Source organism: Ochotona curzoniae, unplaced genomic scaffold (genome assembly GCF_017591425.1).
Source record: "Ochotona curzoniae isolate NIBS_2020 unplaced genomic scaffold, NIBS_Ocur_1.0 scaffold_3835, whole genome shotgun sequence".
In the NCBI taxonomy this organism is placed as follows: Eukaryota; Metazoa; Chordata; class Mammalia; order Lagomorpha; family Ochotonidae; genus Ochotona; species Ochotona curzoniae.
In genome coordinates this window covers 26,718,009-26,734,732 of record NW_024467114.1, presented here as the reverse complement: position 1 = coordinate 26,734,732, position 16,724 = coordinate 26,718,009, and the positions used below count along the sequence as shown (strand labels likewise).

The following is a 16,724-nucleotide window of genomic DNA, read 5'->3' as shown; positions in this document are numbered from 1 at the left end:
AGCTGGTTCCACCTAAAGACCAGAGCTAAGCCGCTGCTGTCCAGGTTCACGGCCCCGGGGTGCATCTGGGACTGCTACCTTGTGGAGTTGTCAGTGACTGGACACCCTGGGTCCTCATCCCCCAGCCCTCCAAAGGAAGCCCTGGGGGACCCTGAGGGCTCTGCAGATACAGCATGTGACCAGTGGGAGGGGCTGCTGAGCCACATTGGGCCTCCCAGGGCAGCTGGGGACAGGGCCATGCCCTCTGAGGAGCAGAGGTCAGTGTCCCCAGCTGTGTGTCCCTTGCCCTTGTTCACTGCTCTCCGGACTTCTAGGGATGGACATTTTCTGTGTGCATCACTGATTTGAGCACCGCATGACCTTGGCCATGGCATTCAGTCCTTGAGGGAATGGGGTGACCTACCAAGGTGACTAAGGGACAGGACTCTAGCCACGCATGCTTGGTGTGCTCCAGGAGCCTCCCATTGTCCACGGTCCTTGTGTGTCAGTGGGCTGAACCCCATGGAGTTTCCAGCTTTGTCCTTTCCTGGAGATGGCCTGGCTTTAGTGGTGGCTGATGCAAGGAATGGACAATGGGAGAACAGCAGACACAGCGAGCAGCTAAGGAAGGAGTGCTCAGCTGAGAGTGAGCATGAGGTTTGCACCTCAGCTGTCTACATGGAACACACAGAAGCTGAACAAGGTCAGGGAGAGAGTCTCATGCTCCTGGCCTCCTTACCCTGGGTCTTGGCTCTCCCAGACACAAGGACATCCCGGACGTGCAAGTCACATCTTCTCTCTTGCCCGGGATGCAAAGGCCATGGAACAGTACGTCTCAGAGTTGTCCTCCAGTGGCAACATTAGGCACCTAGGCCACTACATGGCCAGGAGAATTCAGGAAGACTCCGTGGATCTACAGGGTCCCCACCACGTCCTAGCCCTCTGTAGCTGCTCATGTGACTTCCCAGTGCAGTCCAGGACTGGAACCTTGTTCTTGCACCTCAGCTGTTCATGTTCACGCCTTTCCACAAAAGCCTGGGGCTGCCATCTCTCTGGCCTCTGCCCACTCGGCCCTGTGCCAGGCAGTCCACCTGTATCTTGAACCCCACACACAGCTTCAGTGGGCAGTTAGGCTCTGTCCACAGTCATGGTTAAGATAAGCCTCAGCTTGGCTTCTGGGGCTTCCACAGGTGGGCTGCAACTGTCAAACCCCCAGGACCTGGGACTCAACATGACCGTGAACTTACAACCTTGTGATGTGGACATCTGATGTCTCCTTCACTCTGGGTGTCTGTCCACGTGGCACCTGCTGCCAGGCCCAGGGCTTGGGGCACAGTGGCCTGGAGCTCTTCTCTTCCAAGGCAGCCAATGGGCACTGCTCAGGACTCCCTGGTCAGACACCCCCAGCCATATGCATGCCATTCATGGCACAGAGCCTGAGGCTGTGGGCTGGCAGGTGGCCAGGGTTGGGGTGGACTGGTGGTGACCCAGGGCCTTTCCCAGAGGGGACTCTCATGGAGTTGGTGCTATCACTGGGTCTAGTTCAGACCATTCCTGGGAGCACAGCCCTGGAGGCTTCCGGCCCTGGCCCCTGCCACCTCATTCCCTCCACACCCCAGGAGTCCCTCCAGAATCTCCCAGGGCTGTGCACTCTTGAAGACTCTGAAACCCTTCTTGACTGCCCCCTCCCTGCTGTGGCACCCTGTGGTCTCTGTGTCTGCCCTCGGGGTCACTGAGGCTTCTGCACAGACTGGGCTCAGGGTGCAGAGGGGAACTTGTGGCACAGCTGTGTGCTGGGCAGGCGCTTCCCTCATGTGTGAGCCGGGGCTGACAGCAGTGGCCTCTTCAAGGCTGAGCTGTGGTGCCCAGGGTCTAGCCAGGCACCCCGCAGCTCCCAGGGACTCAGCGAAGGGAGCAGTCACAGTCACGGGTGTCACCGGCATCTGTCTGGACGTTGGGCAGCATAGGGTCCCATGGAGGTCACAGACCCGGCCCACTTCCTCTCCTATGCCTTGGACATCTGCCTGCACGATTGGGCTTCTGCCAGTGTCCCGTTGGTGAGTACACGGACAGGCACTGTGATGGCTCTGGTGCCATGGTCCCCACACCTAGAAGGCTGTGTTCTCAGTGGAAGAGAGCTCCCCTATCCTGGGCACCCCCATCCTGGGAGCTGGGGCCTCCCAGTGTGTGCAGGGAGGTGCAGTGTCACATTCTCTGTCCTCATTGTGCTTGTGGCCAGGGCTGCAGTCCCATTTCACAGAGGATGACACTGAGGCTGTTGTCTGACCTCAGAGTCCCTGGCCCTGACCACAAGGCATCTGTGCCCAGCCTGTGGCAGCGTCTCCCTGTTCGTTGTCTTCCTTGGCCTTTGCAGCAGCCACTGCTCCCAGAGAGGAGACGGACAGCTGTGCTTCTGCCCCGTAGGGAGGGGGCAGTCGTGATGATCCAGTCCTTTGGATTCGGGGCCCCTAGTGCACAGTAGGGTGGCAAAGTCACGGCCTGGGGGTCTCTCAGTTTGCTGAACTGTACACTTCTTGCCAGGTGAAAAAGCTACATTTTATTAATGAACATGGAAAACAAGGCAGAGATGGGAGAAATGGGACAGCATTTGGAGAAATATATAGTCACCGCGAGGTAAAGGGCAGGTCTGGCACTGGGTGGTGCGGGGTGCTGCGGGAGTTGGGTATGGGCATGGGACCAGTGCCCTATCTTCTCTCCATGCAATTGTATTGTTCATAGCTGTGGTTACACTGGTCCCAGTGCTCGGAAGCACATCCTGTCCTTTCATAGCCCAAGTCACTTGGGGCACTGAGGTCCCCAAGATATCCTCAGTCGTGTGCTTGATGAACAAGGGGGGGGCAAATGCAACTCTAGCATGGCTGTTTCTCGGAAGTCAGGGCCCTGGTTCCTCAGCCCTGGCTTTGCTTCAGCTGTGGCTTCACAGCTCCATTGTCCCAGATAGGCAACGGTCTATGTGGGGCCCCGCAGGCCCCACCTCTGCTGTTACCAACACAGCAGGTTCCTGTGGGACCTCGGGTAAGTGACAGGCTCTTGGGGAGGACACTGACACAGGTTCAGTGCTGGGGGTGGGACACTTTTCCCACAACTGCATAAGGACGGAATGGCGGCGTTGGCAGCCAATGCATGCCCAGGAAGAGCTCTACTGGAAACTCCTATGATCTTTGTACTTCTCCAAAATGGTGGCCGGACTTGTTCCTGAATCTGTTAGAGACAATCGAAGACCCCTGTCAATGCCCCACCCAACTTGTCTCAGCTTCCCACCAGCTTCCCTCCAGAATCCGAACTCCTACCCCCACCTCTCCAGCCCTAGCGAAATGCCCTCTCAATCCTTGCAACTCATCCATGGGGCTGCCCAAGGAGGTCAGAGTGGAGGTCCCACCTGTCTGCCCTGGGTCACCTCACCTACCTTAGTTGAAAGCATGTGCAATGTTGCAATTCAGGGCAGGTCCAGCATCTCCACCACTGGACAAGGCACCCACACACTGGCCACTAAACCAGATGCTTCTGTCTCTTTACGCCAGTAAGCAGGAGGCTGACGAAGTTTCTGGAAGAAGTTGACGTCCTAAGTGGTAAAGCCTTCAGAGGGTGGGGGATTTGGAAAAGGAGTTCAGAGGCTGTGGCGGACACCCACGGACCACATGGGGATGCCTTTGTGCCAGTCCCAGCTCTTCTCCTTCCTGCCCGCCTACACTGGGGAGACAGCACAGGAGGGCTCACAGCCCTGGGTCCCTGCCACCCATGTTTTAGATATGCATGAGTGTCCCAGCTGTGGGCTGTGGCCTAGTGCAGTTCAGGAGTGAGCCAGGCAGATGGGTGATTTCTGTCTCTCTTAAATAAAGTCTGCCAAGAAAAATTCTCCTAGGATTTGGTTTGCTTGTGACTGGACAAAGTGATAAATGAGCAGGTTTTGGGTCCAAAGCTGGCGGATAGAATTACCCGATACAGCAAGACCTTCTCTCTAACCTCAGCTAAGCTCTGCCAAGACAGCTGCAAAAACTGCTTTAAGGTCTTCCCTGGTGCCTCCGCCTCGTGTCTGCCTGTTTGTGTTTCCTTCCAGTTTAGGCGGGTCCCTTCACCTGCCAACATGTGGAAACTGGGGACAAGAAAACACACCGTTAGGGCAGGTGGTGCCTGCTCTCTGCTGATTCTTCGGGAGCCGCTGAACCCCGTCTGCCTCTGCTGACCACTCACAGAGAACACAGCAACTCAATTGAACCCTCTGGCCGAGCCACTCCTCTGAAGGACCCCACACTGAACGCGTGTCAGGCAGGCTTCCTCCAAATGCCTGACCGGGAGGTCATAGCTACTTCTGTCTTCATCTTGTCCCTGGTTCAGCAGGAAGCAGTTACAGAAGCATGACTACCTGTTTTACCCCTCAAGAAGTAGGATTGAAACTCAGGGGGCATTTGGTAGCCAAAGGGCAAGGGTGAGGGGAGAACAGGGACAGGGGACAGAGAAGTCAACCAGCCCACGCTGGCTTTTCACAGGAGAGCTCAGTGGGTCACACTGATCTCACAGCAACTCGGACGCTGCAAACAGGGAGCCATTGAAGCCGCAAGAGACCAGTTGGCGGAGCTTTCCTCCTAACCTTAAGTTCTCCACCCAAGGGAGGAGAGGGCCGCCATTTTCTGAACTTTTAACAGGTATGTCGCTCCCCGTGTGAGCAGGGATGGGGGTGGGGGCTCCCTGGCTGGCCTTGGTCACCCGCCCCCCCCAACACCCTCTGCTGGAGAAGCCCAGGTAAACTGCTCCTCGTGTGGTCGTGTTTTCAGGGAGCTCCTGGTGTCTAACTGCCCCTGGGGTTAGTAAGCTTTCCTCCTAGCACCGCTGGGGAGTCCTTATCCGGGGACACCCTAAGCCAGTGGACCCTGTCTGTGAACACATGGACGTGGGGGCTTTCCAGCTGCGACGCCTGGGAAAACAAGGAGGAGGCTGCGCCAGCCACGGGGTCCTTCCCTCTCCTCACATCCAGGGGCAGATTCGCCCAAGGGGCCCCTGCAGAAATACTTTGGCGATTCAGGCCTCCTCAGGTTCTCTTAGCTTTCTCCTCCAATATTAATTTCTCAAAAACCCCAAACAGAAAAGTGGACCTTCCCAGGCCACAAGCAGAACCCTCCCCCCCCCTCAGTTCCCTCCAGGGAGCACCTACCTGGCTGACTCACCTCTCCCCGCGCCCACCAGGGTTCCGGCTCTGGCGGGATTTCGGCTCGCCCAACTTTCGTTTCAGCATCCCAATCCGACTGTTGGGGAAGAAGGACGCAGGCTCCGCGTAACGGTCAGCGGCGCGCGCGGCGGGAGAGGCGGTACCCGGGCCGCGGGCGGCGCCACGCGCGGGGCCGTTACGTGCGCGGGGCGTGCGGGGCTGCGCTCGCGTGCGTTGCTGGGCGCTCGCCGCCGCCGCGCCTTTGAGTCAGCAAACTCCGTGCGCGTCACCTGCTCCAGGCCTGCGCTTCTCCGGCTCCGTCGGTAAGTGACACAGTCACGGTGAGGACTGCACGCGGGGTCGCTGCGAGCAGGTGTCAGCCCCTGGGGGTCCCGACTTGGAACCGACGCGCTGCCTCTCCCCTCACCGCTGAGGTGAGGGGCCTCCAGAAAGACCGAACCGGTTGTCTGGGGTGGGGGCTGGGTTGTATGAATCCAGGGTTTGCTTGGAACGGCGCCCCGGAAGAGGGTGGGGCAGGGGGTGGGAGGGTGGGGGAAAATCTGGGTTCCAGAAAAAATCCTGGCTTCCCAACCCCCCACCCGGTGCAGCGGCGAGCGCGTTGGGAATTTAGGGAAGTGTGGTGTGGGAATTGAAAGTAGGGGGTGGGGAGGATGGGGTTGGAGGATGGCATCAGGTTCTTTTCAAACTGCGGGATAGAGAGGTGCGGCCTTAGAAGCCATCCCGGGGTGGGGTGGAGGGTGACCAGTGGCAGCTTCAGACTGCCAGAGTGGTGGGGGATCACCGAGGGGTAGTCACACCACGTGATTCACCTGTTCCAGAGACGCGGGTGCACCTAGGAAAAATGAGATGCCAGGAGCAGCACATGGCCTCCGTTAGCCTTTCAGTGTTGCAAAGTGGGTAACCAAAGCCTGGGGAGGGAGGTGTCAGCCCAAATGGGAGCAGAAAGAGGCCTGGGGGTCTGACTCCCCCTTCCCCTTCCCTCTCTCCCCTCCCTCCTCCCGCGAACCCGGCAGAGCTGGAGACCCAGGGCTGGGTTCCAAGGCCTCCTTCCTCTCCTCTCAGAGCAGTGGGCTGTGCTTGGGAAGGGGACAGCCTGGGCCTGGGCGCCACAGGTGAAGCTTGGGGCCAGTGGAGGGGGGGTTTATTTTTCTGAAAAGTGGACTTGACATTGGCTGCTGGGACTGTCACGTGATGCACTTAACAGGCGCCCAAAATAGACAGGGAGGCCCTCCAATCTCCAGAGGAGCACTGAGCCCACCGCCCCAAGCAGCAGCAGACAGGCCGGTTCCTTCCCTGGGTGGCTCCCAACTGCCTGGGGAAGACTGGGTGTGGGCCATGGGGCTTGCTCAGGCTTCCCAGGGCAGGAGGGAGTGGGTGTGTCCTCCCGCAGAGCAGCCTCTCCCCCAGAGTCCCCACCTCCCCCTGCACCCTGCTCAGCTGGAATTCTAGTGTAAACCTTTACTCCTGGATGTTTCCCCATCAGCTGCAGGCATCTAGGGCCACGTGTGGCATGGCACTGGGCCTGCCCTGGGGCCCCCTGGCTGCTGTCTTCCCAGCCCTGCTGTTGTGCTGCTCTCATTTCAGGGATTTACTTTGCTGCTTCATCCATAGGGTAGGGACGTGGAAACTTCTGGAGAACCTCTGGTGTCAGGGGCTGGTGACAGGCAGAGAACTGGCTGCACGCAGGGCCAGCTCGCCCAAGCTTTGGTTTCTGAACCTGATCCAGGAAGAGTTCTGGCTGAGGTTGTGGTGGACTCCGTGGAGAATGCCCGGATGCAGGAGCGTTAGCCCGCAGCACCGTTCTCTTGGTCATGCAGTAGGTATGGATTAGCTCTTAGGCTGCCCACAGGCTGTTGAAACAGGAGGATGTGCTGGCATATGGCCAGGTGAGACCTGGTGGTGGTTTCATACCCTCTGAGACCAAGTTGGCCCAGGTGTGGTTGGTAGATAGCTCAACCATCTTTTGGGTGAGTGTTGTTTTATTCAGAAATAAGACGGGGGTGAGGTGGACCTTTGACTTTGCAGCTGCATATTGGGGCATCTGCATTTGGTCCCAGTTCCCTTGCTTCTTGTCCAGACTCTGAAAGGCAGCAAGAATGGCTCAGGTGCGTGGTTTTCTGTCCCCTGGGAAGGTTCTGTTCTTGGAATCAGTCCTGGGACATAGCAGGCATTTGGGCAGTAAGCCTACAAATAGAAGCCCTCTTAAGAAATCTTTAAAATTGACAGCCCCCCCAAGACCCCTAGAATTGCTAACTCCAACAGCGGATGTTGATGGAGGGCTGCCGGGGGCCAGGCATTGGGAGGGGCTTTGTGTGGCCATGTCATGATGCCCCAAACAGACTTGGGGTGCAGATCCTGTTACATCATCAATTTACGTCTGGGAGCACTAAGCTGCTTATGACTTTTGTTAAATTCAGCCCAGTGCATTCATGCTGACTAGCTACAGCAGCCAGTAATTCTTTAGGATGCAGTGTGTGCCAGGATCCCCTTCCACCCCCCCGCCCCCGTAATCTTGCCTCCCTGCAGCTGAGACACCCACCTGGAAGAGAATGGGAACTTCACTCACACCAGTCTCCTCACATCCGGTCTTGTTTTCCATTTCACCTGATGCTACCCTGGGGAACGAGCCATGTCAGGTTAGAACAGAAGGGGTTGGCAAAGACTCCATTCTCACTTCAGGCTGCCGCTGCCCACCTGAGCCCAGCAGAACCTGCTGGCAGCGCCTGTCCGGGCGCCTGCTGTCTTCGGTAGCTCGGTCACTTCTCCGTGATTCAGCTTTGTAAGACTCCCACCAGCAAAACCAGAACCGTCTGGGAGATGAGGGAATCGGAGGCCCAGGCAGCTCTAAGTAGAACCTCTTGGTCGAATGGTGGTGTTGGTATGTTTTGGCAGAGAGAGATCTGTGGGTTTAAGCACGAGTCCCCGAGGTCTGAGTTTCTGTGTAACTCGTGTCTCTGAGGTGTGAGGCTATCTGCCAGCCAAAGCTGGTGCTCCAAGCAGGAGGCCTAGTCGGCCAGGAGGCTTTTCTTCAGCTGAGTCCCACCTTTTGAAGACAAGGTTGAAAGGCAGAGGGGGAGTGCTGGTTCACTCCTCAGGTGCCCATGAGGAAAGAGAAGGGGGTACCCCAAAAGGAAGGGAGGTCAGAAGGAACCCCTGGATTTCTCTTCTCAGCAGAAGGATGCGGCCTCAGCTGCGTGCACGGGGCGTGGCCACCCGGAGGCTCTGCAAAGGCCTGATGGGGGATTCACTTCACAGTTGGCAGTGTCCTTGCCAGTTGAACTCTTTGTGCTTTGGCTGTGTCTGGGTTATCAGGAAAAGGGACCCTCTGAAGTGCCTTCAGCTATGTGGGGCTCTCTGTAAGGGGTTGAATGTGGTCAGAGGCAGCTGGCAAGGACTGGCCAGTCGGAACCCAAATGTCCCTTGTCTTTTGGCCTCAAGGGTTTCTGGCCCTTGACGCCCATCCCCTAGGCCCCTATAGGGTGGTCTTTCTGGACTTGGGGCAATGTATCTGTCTCAACAGGCACAAGATTTTCTAAAAATTTTATCTGAAGACAGAGAGAGAAAGAAGAAGAGACAGAGAATCTTGTATTTACTGATTCATGGCCACAACTGGACTAAGCAAAAGCCAGGAGCCTCGATCTTTCTCCTGGTCTTCTGCGTGAGTGCAGGGGCCCAAGCACCTGAGCCATTCTCAGCTGCTTTCCCAGGCACCTGAACAAGGAGTGGGAAGTGGATCTGCCGGGATCTGAACTGTCACTCACATGGAGCAGATGTGGCAGGTGGAGGCGTTGCTTACTCTTTTGCGTTTGGTTGCCGACTCTCAGGGCCTCTTCCTGGACTGTTATTAAATCCCTGTCCCTGTGGTGATGCCTCCCTTCTCTGGCCACGTGTGCTGCATCCCGGGCCTGGTCCTCCAACTTGGCCCTGAATCCTGCTGTCAGTAGCTCCCCAGGCCCTGTCCTGGGTCCTTTTGCTTGACTGCACTGTCTCTCCCTAAATCTGGGGCTTTTGAACATTTATGCACACACACACACACACACACACACACACACACACACCCTCCACCCCTCCCTAGATTCTTCCAGCAGGGAGCTGGGCCCCAGGATTTGTAATTCTGCAGATCCCAGATGCAGCTGGGCATGGGTCTCTTGCTCTTGTGTGGTGCAGAGGTGGTGATGAACCCGCCCCACATGAATCCAGTTGGCACCCTGGTTCTTCCTCTTCCCTCCCGCAGCATCGTAGGGCGCCTGTGTGGACAGTGAATGCAGACTCAGGAAGAGTTCCCAGCGCATGGGACAGTCTTACAGAGGCAGCTACCATGGAGCGAGAGGTTTTCCCTCCTGATCACTTCTCCCCTGTGCCCCGCTGTCCCAGCAGCCACTTCCCCGTCTGAATAAATGCCCAGGGTGCCAGTGAATCCACCTGGAAACCTTGTCCTCACCCAGTCAGAGCCATCTCAGTGACTCTGTCACTTCTGCCATATTCTCTCTCGGCCCCCAGACCCAGGCCGCCAGCACGCACTTTCACAGCAGCGGCTGTTCTTTATCGTTCCCCTCTGCCCACCTCCATCCAGGTTACCCCAGAGGGATCATTTCCTGAAAGGAAGCTGGGACCTGACTGTTGTCTTCCTCTTCAAGTCCTACCTGGTGTCTCAACTGCCTGGGACAAAGGGTTGGAGTGGGATCAGAGCACACAAGTTAGACTGCTTGCGGGATGGGGGCTGGGACCTCAAGGGGGTGGTGGTGTTGTGGGGTGAGGCCAGCAGAGTTGTCACTGGGCTTGGTTATGTCTGCCCTGGTGCCAGAGGATCTAGGTGCCATGTGTAGATTGTGAAGTGAGCCCAGTGCACCCCTGTGTGGTGTTAAACAGAGCAGACACACTGTATTGCTGTAGGGGATCAAGGCACGTGCTCCTGGAAGCTGGGTGTTGTGGGGGCTCCTGCTCCTGGGAGGGCTGACTCACCCACTGCGTCCCCTCCCATTCATCTTGGCCTCAGCCCTTGCGCAGCGTTCCTGGCTTCTGGCTGCCTCCTGGGTGCTCCTGGGCTTCTTATCCCCCATCTCATCACTTCTTCAGGCTTTCCCACCTGTTGCTGTGGGGACTTCCTAGTTCCTCTTGGGCTTACATAGCCCTGTCCAGCAAGGGCTAAGGGCCGTGCCTATAGGAGCCGATATGGTCTGAAGTCACTAATGAAAACACCCACAAAAGCGTGAGTCGTAGTACAGAAGCGTGTTGCAGTATAGTTAGTTCCTCTTTTCTTTCTGTTGTGTGGGCTTGAGAGGTGCTGGGGAACCTGGGCTGTCCCCGCCACACCTACAGGTCAGCTCTGCTTTGGAGGCATGTGATCCCATCTCTGGGCTCCAGGTCTCAGTATGGATAACTGGGAGCCTGAGCCAGTAAGCCTGTCCTCAGGCGGTCAGATGTCCAGAGAAGTTCCCTGGCTGGGAAATCCACAGGATGACTCCTAGTGACTGTGGACCAGATACAGGTGTTGTCTGCATTTGGCTCATTTCCCTGAAGGTGAGGAAATCTTGGAGAAACTGTTTGCTGTTTTGAGAACTTTGCCAATAGAGCCTGCAGGCTGACTCATGTCTAAGGCTCAGGGATTACACTTGGTACTTCCGCAAGGCAAGTTTTAAGAATTACTAGGACATTTCCTCCACTTCTCAAAGAATTGTGTGTGTGTCACCTTGGGCTGAGAAACCTGGCCAGGCTTGGACGTCCAGGGGTGGTCCCAGCCGGTCCGTGTATGCGTGTCCTGGTGGTCCCAGCCCGTCTCTGTAAGTGTGTCTAGTAGTCCCAGCCCATCTGTGTGTGCGTGTCTTGTCCCAGCTTGCTCCCAGCTTCACTCCCCTGGTATCTGCCTGCCCCCTGCACTCAGGCCTCCTGTGCAGCCTCCTGCTGGTGACTCCAGTCTTCTGTCACCTGCTCTTGTGAGTCATCCTGGGCTCCCTTTTTGCACTGAACTCTGGGGCCAAGTTCTTCCTGTTCTTTTTTTTTTTTCGCTCTTAAGAGCAGAGAGGTAGGTCACAGCAAAACAGACTGAAAAGGTTGTCTGGAGGTCGTCCACTCCCAGTGCCCCACCGCACACGGAGGCGCTGCCTGCTGCCCGGGTCTCCTTCAGTGTGGCGGTGGTGCTTTTGTTATAGCCCCAAACCTGCACTGGTGCCTCCTCCTCACCCCGAGCCTGGGTGGCACTTTAGGCTCCAATCCTGCTGTTGTTTATTTTTTATTTTTTTAAGATTTATTTATTGTGACACAGAGAAGAGAATCTGGACACGGTCCCTGTCGTCAGGGGACTTTGGTGCAGACAGACAGTAAAGAAACAAATAGTTTCAAAGGTGAAATGTTATGGTCATAAAGTCTAAAGAGACATTCAAAAGGGAAACTGCTTTGGGGGTGGTCAGGGAAGGCCTCTTAGAGGAGGAGGCTTGTAGACAAAGATCTGAGGGATGTGGGGAAGCCGTCTTGGTGAGCTGGGGTGGCACAGGTGGGCAAGGGTAGAGTCCTAGGGAACAGAGAGTGCCCAACACCTGGGATAGGACGTTGAGGGTCTGACTTGGCTGCTGCCGTGTACTCGCTGAGCTGTGTGGAGGAGTTAGGCAGAGGGGATGGCTGGAGACCTGCAGGGCTTGTCTGGATGCAACCCTTGTCCCCTGAACCAGTGGTTTTGTTTATTTTCAATTTTTATTCATTTTTATTTGAAAGGCCAGCAGACAAACAGGTGTAGAGAAATTGTCCATCTATTGGTCCAGCTTCCAAAGGCCCATCGTATTCAGGGCTGGGCCAGGCTGAGGAGGGAGCTGGCAGGTGCATCTGGGGCTCCTGTGTAAGTGTCAAGGGTCACCTGCTACCTTCCAGGAAGCGTAGGTGGCAGGGCCAGGACCAGAAGCAGGCACTGTGATATGCGATGTAGGTGTCCCAAGTGGTGATAAGCATAACCCTGGAGCAGCGGCGGCTTCCCCATGATCTGTGCACCCAGGGGCAGGTGGAGAGACTGCCGTGCGGTGCGGGTGTCACGTGTGTGTAACCCACTGTGCCTCGCCTTCCCCACCTACTCCGGGTCAGGAGGACGTGAGAGTCCGGGATCTGGGACTGTGTGCCCCTCTTACTTCTCAATCAAAATGTGCAGTGTGCTTAAGGCACACTCTGGGGACATGGGCTCCTGTCAGCTGCCGAGCACACTGGCTCTGAGATCGGAGGATGAGTCACAGTTTAATTGGATCACTTGGTGGCCTGCTGCAGAAATACTGAGTTCACCTGGGAAACAGAGTCACTGATTTTCTGAGGTTGGCTGCAAACGACCCCCGAGCTGTCCTTTGTTTTCCTGCGTATGGATGTTGTCCTTTGAGGAACGTAGAGGAAGGCAGAGTAGGGAGACGAAACAGCAGCTTCCGGCCTCCACAAGCCCCAGTGTGCCTCTGTACCCTGTGGTAGGGCTTGGGGCAGCAGCTTCACCTCTCTGATAAAGGCAGGCTTGCCATGCCAGCTTCACCGAGTGCTATGGAAACACGAGCAAAGGGCTTTCACAGAGAGAGACCCAAGTCTTGCACGTTGCAGCCAGGATGCAGCCCCTGACCGCAGAGCAGAGCTTCTCCGGTCTACAGCTGTCAGGCCTCCGATATGGACGAGTCAGATTATTGGTATGACTCTGAGTGTGATGCAGACTCGAGAAGCCCCACCACCATGCACACAAGAGAGCTTGCAAACCAGAGAGCTGTATTTAATGGTTATAGATGCTAGACTCATTTCCCTAATACAGAAAGAACCAGAAGTCAGGAAAAGAGCAAGAATTCTGGGAACATAGCCCAAAGATCATGAGCCAACAACCCCCAAGAAAGAAGTCTGTGACCGATAAACACATGAGCAGTGCTTGAGCACATGTGCGAGTGAGCCAGTACAGTTAGCACCCATGGAGACTGACCTCCTCACACCTGTCTCAGCAGGATGCTGCAGCCTGAGGCAGGGAGGCTGTGGGAGGGCAGCCTCCACCAGTGTGGGCCAGTTGCCCACAGAGGGCGCCTGGCCTAGGTCTGTGGGCTGAACACACAGGCTCCTGCCACACTCAGAAATCCTGTGTGCAGAGTGTGTTCTTCAGTGCCCTCTGCAGCTCTGCAGAGACCACGTGTAGGAGTCCAGGAGAGCCCACCCATGGGGCTGCTGCAAGGAACCACGGGTGCACCTGCTCCCAGAGGCACAGCCTCCACAGTGCTGAGTGGAGAGGGAGGGCTGTCCCATGGCCTCTGCATGGGGTCACTGTGGGCTGTCCTGGGATGTAGTGCTTGGCTCAGGTGCGGGTGGTGCTGGGGGCTGCATGGATGTTTTCTGTGTGGGTTCTGCCTGAGTGGACAGCTGAGGGAGGCAGAAGGAGGCAGCAGGGCCTCTGTGGAGAGGCAGAGGAGGGGCTCTGAGTGATGGGAGTCTGGAGGGGGAAGCAGACCAACAGAGGATGGTGGCCTTGGTAGCTTGGCTAAAGAGGGTCGGCCCCACATGCTGGGAGCCCGAGTGGGGGCCCAATGGCAGGGAGTGGAATAAGGATGTTCATCAGGTGTGGGGTGTTGGAGGAGCTTGACTTCTGAGACCTGACTCAAGTCTGCTCCCCCAGTGTCCCCTCCCAAGCATCCTTGATAACATTTCAGCCCCCAGCTATACTCCCTGCCTACTGCCCATGGCAGGTGAATCACCCCCCAACAAATCACCAGGCCCATCCCCCAGGGGAGCCGGAGCTGCCTCTCAGGCACCGCAGGGAAGATCTGCCCTTTGAGATTTCTTAGTGCTCTTACAACTTCATCTCGCAGGCAACTGCGCCTCCTGCATCCCACGAGCACGCTGTTGCTGCCCAGGGTGCCTGCCTTCCTGCCCTTGGCAGTGCTGAGCATGGATCTTGGTGTCTTGGTCTCTGAACAGGTTCTTTTAGGGTTTGTGCTGGTGTACAAAGAGTTAAATAGCACAGGTGTGGGATGAGTTTGAAGCTTTAGGAAATGCTTATCCCAGTGCTCCTCCCCCAGCCGCTAGTCTCCACCCCTTCCTTCCCCTTAAGGGCACCAGGCACTTGTGCCTGAAAAAAAAAAAAAAATGAAAAAGTTATGAAATGCTGCCGCTGATCAGACAGAGGAGGCTCTTCACCCCCGAGCCGTGAAGGACCTGAATTCTGGCAGGTATGGGGTGGTCTTCATGCTGGATGGACCCCGCGTGTCCCTGGCTGTGCTTCTGAAGTGTGAGCTGTCTTCTTACAGGCTTTCTGGCTGTTGTTCATTCTGTATTTTCCTGTGGTGACTGTGTGATGTGGGGTCGCCTGCCTGCCTTAAATCAGACTGCTGGGGACCCCCTGAGCTGTTCCTCTTGGCCCTGAGCGGTGAAGAAGGGCTGAGATTAGATAGCTTTGGGATCTATAAAGCTCCTTTACCACTGGTTGCTTTCGCTTTCGGAACTGAGGTCAAGGAATGAACCTGTTGAATGGCATGTGACTCTGCTTACCGTATTTAAAAAAAAAAAAAAAAAGATACAGGAGGCAGGGAATGGGAAGCAGGAACTCTTGGCAGAGGAAGGACTCAAGGAAGAACACTCCAGAGGGAGATGGGTTTGAAAAACGATTCTAACAAAATGGAGCAAGGAGGAGCGGCGATGCACCCGCAGACCCCTGGGCCTGTCCGAGGGAGTGTCTGTTTACAGGAGTCAGATCCAGGAACCAAAACTTTTTGCTAGAAAACCATTATCTGCTAAAACATCCAAGATACTAAACTTAATATGTTGTTTAATAGGTCTGCCTGAAAATACCCCAATTTGTCCCATCATGTCCTTATAACTTTTTTTTTTCCCCATCGGGTTCTTAAACTGAAAGACAATACAAATACAGTTTGCATTTATTTATTTATTGTATTTGTGATACAAATGCAGTAGCAAGTGAGTTTATGTTTTTCCCTTTGGAAGAACATTTTGAGAGGAGTTACTATTTTCTAAAAATAGAATTGAAGCTTCTAAATTTGAGGTTTGGGGATTGGGTTTAAAATATGCCATTGCAACCCACCTGCCTAACGTTATCCCTAAAACAGGAAGACCGTGGAAGACGATTTTGCCACAGCCATGATAGTTTGACATTCTTGGTGTAGCTTAAGAAGCATATTCTGGGCAGGTGTCGAGCAAGAGGCCAAGCTTCTGCTCAGAGTGCCTGGTTCCAGTCCCCGCTGCTCTGTCTGGTTAGGAGCTTAGAGACAGTAGGGGATGGATGGGAAGCCAAGATGGAGGTCCTGGCTGCTGGCTCTTGGCTTTCTGCTGGCCAGACCAGGCTGTTGAGGGGTAAGTGAAACGTTCAATGGAAAATCTCTTTTCTCATTCTCTGTTGCTATACTTTCCCTTTCACACTTGATCTTAGCCAAAAGGTCAAAAAGTGATATACTTTCCTTTTTCAAAAGGGAAGAAGGGTGGCTCAGAATTCCATCATTTCAGATTATCTGAGCACAGCCTGACACTGTGGGGAATCCCAGGGCCAGGACTGGGCACAGTGGGTCAAGGGTGTCATCTCCTTGTCCTTGCTCCCCTGTAGGCATTGGCCTACAGGAAGGGGGCAAGGGCACAGAAAGCTCTAGATCTTGACCTCTGCATCGGCTGTGGCCCATAGTCACTGGGCTCATTCCTGAGGGGGCACAGACGCCACCCCGCAGGCCGCTTGTGTCCCAGCAGGGAGACCCCAGTACACAGCCACCCCTGGGGTCCCTGCTTTGCTGCAGGACCGCACCTGCTCTTTCTCTCCGCCTAAACCATAGACCTTGCTGGCCTCTGGGTTTTGGGTTGCCTGAAACCAACACTTTCTGCATTGCCTGTGGGAGTGATCACGCGGGGTCTCTGTCTGGTGGGATTATTTCATGTAACATAGGGCCCCCTGTTCCTCCTGACATATAGGTTGTGAGCAGTCCTTGGCTGCTGGAGGCAGCACTGCAGTCCACATGGGGGTACTGCCGTCTCTCCCTCGCCTTGGGCAGATGCCCAGGGATGGGACTGTTGGACTGGGTGGCAGGTCTATTTCTCTTTTTTTGAGCAACTTCCTTGTTATCTTCCACAATAACTTTACTCACACTCCCAACCCACAGAAGGGTTCCCTTTTCTGTACCCACTTCCTGGCCAGCACTTGCCACTTTTTGTCTTCGATAATGGCCGGTCTGAAGGAGGTGATGCCCATTATGGCTCTGATTGGCATTTCTGGGAGATAATGATGAGCATTTTCCTCCTGTACTCACTGGTCACTTGTATATGTCTCCCTTTAGAAAATGTCTGTTTAGATAATACTGCCCTTTTTGAAACTGGATTGTGTAGATTCTTTGAAAAAATGCTGTTGCATTGTGTATGTGCTGCGCTCCTGTTACATCTGTTAATTCCCGTGGCAAAGGCCAGGCTTGCGAGTGTTTTTCCCTGTTGTGTGAGTTGTCTCTTGACCCTGTTGCTCCCTTTGCTCGGCACTTGGTGAAATCTTATTGATCTATTTTTGGCTCTTCCTCCAGTGCTCTGGGGGGTCTGATCTAAGAAGCCCCACCCCAGCAGCCTGAAGCATCTCCCCTGTTGCCTC

General features: G+C 55.4%; 1 protein-coding gene and 1 long non-coding RNA gene across 4 annotated transcripts in view; one reads left to right on the top strand and one right to left on the bottom strand.

Moving 5' to 3' along the window:
- Positions 1–2,516: 2,516 nt before the first annotated feature.
- Positions 2,517–3,876, bottom strand: LOC121145892. The gene is made up of 2 exons (XR_005882100.1): positions 3,407–3,876; positions 2,517–3,201 (listed from the first exon to the last, which is right to left on the bottom strand). It is a non-coding gene; the product is annotated as an uncharacterized LOC121145892 (long non-coding RNA).
- Positions 3,877–5,385: 1,509 nt separating this feature from the next.
- Positions 5,386–16,724, top strand: part of SNX10 (sorting nexin 10) — a 45,170-nt gene continuing 33,831 nt past the window's right edge. The window contains exon 1 of one of the 3 annotated variants that reach the window (XM_040965063.1): positions 5,386–5,466. The gene's annotated coding sequence lies outside the window, so the exon portion shown is untranslated. Of the gene's footprint in view, positions 5,467–6,965; positions 6,985–14,195; positions 14,323–16,724 lie in introns of those variants that run through there. The other 2 variants (XM_040965061.1, XM_040965062.1) reach the window with 2 other exon arrangements.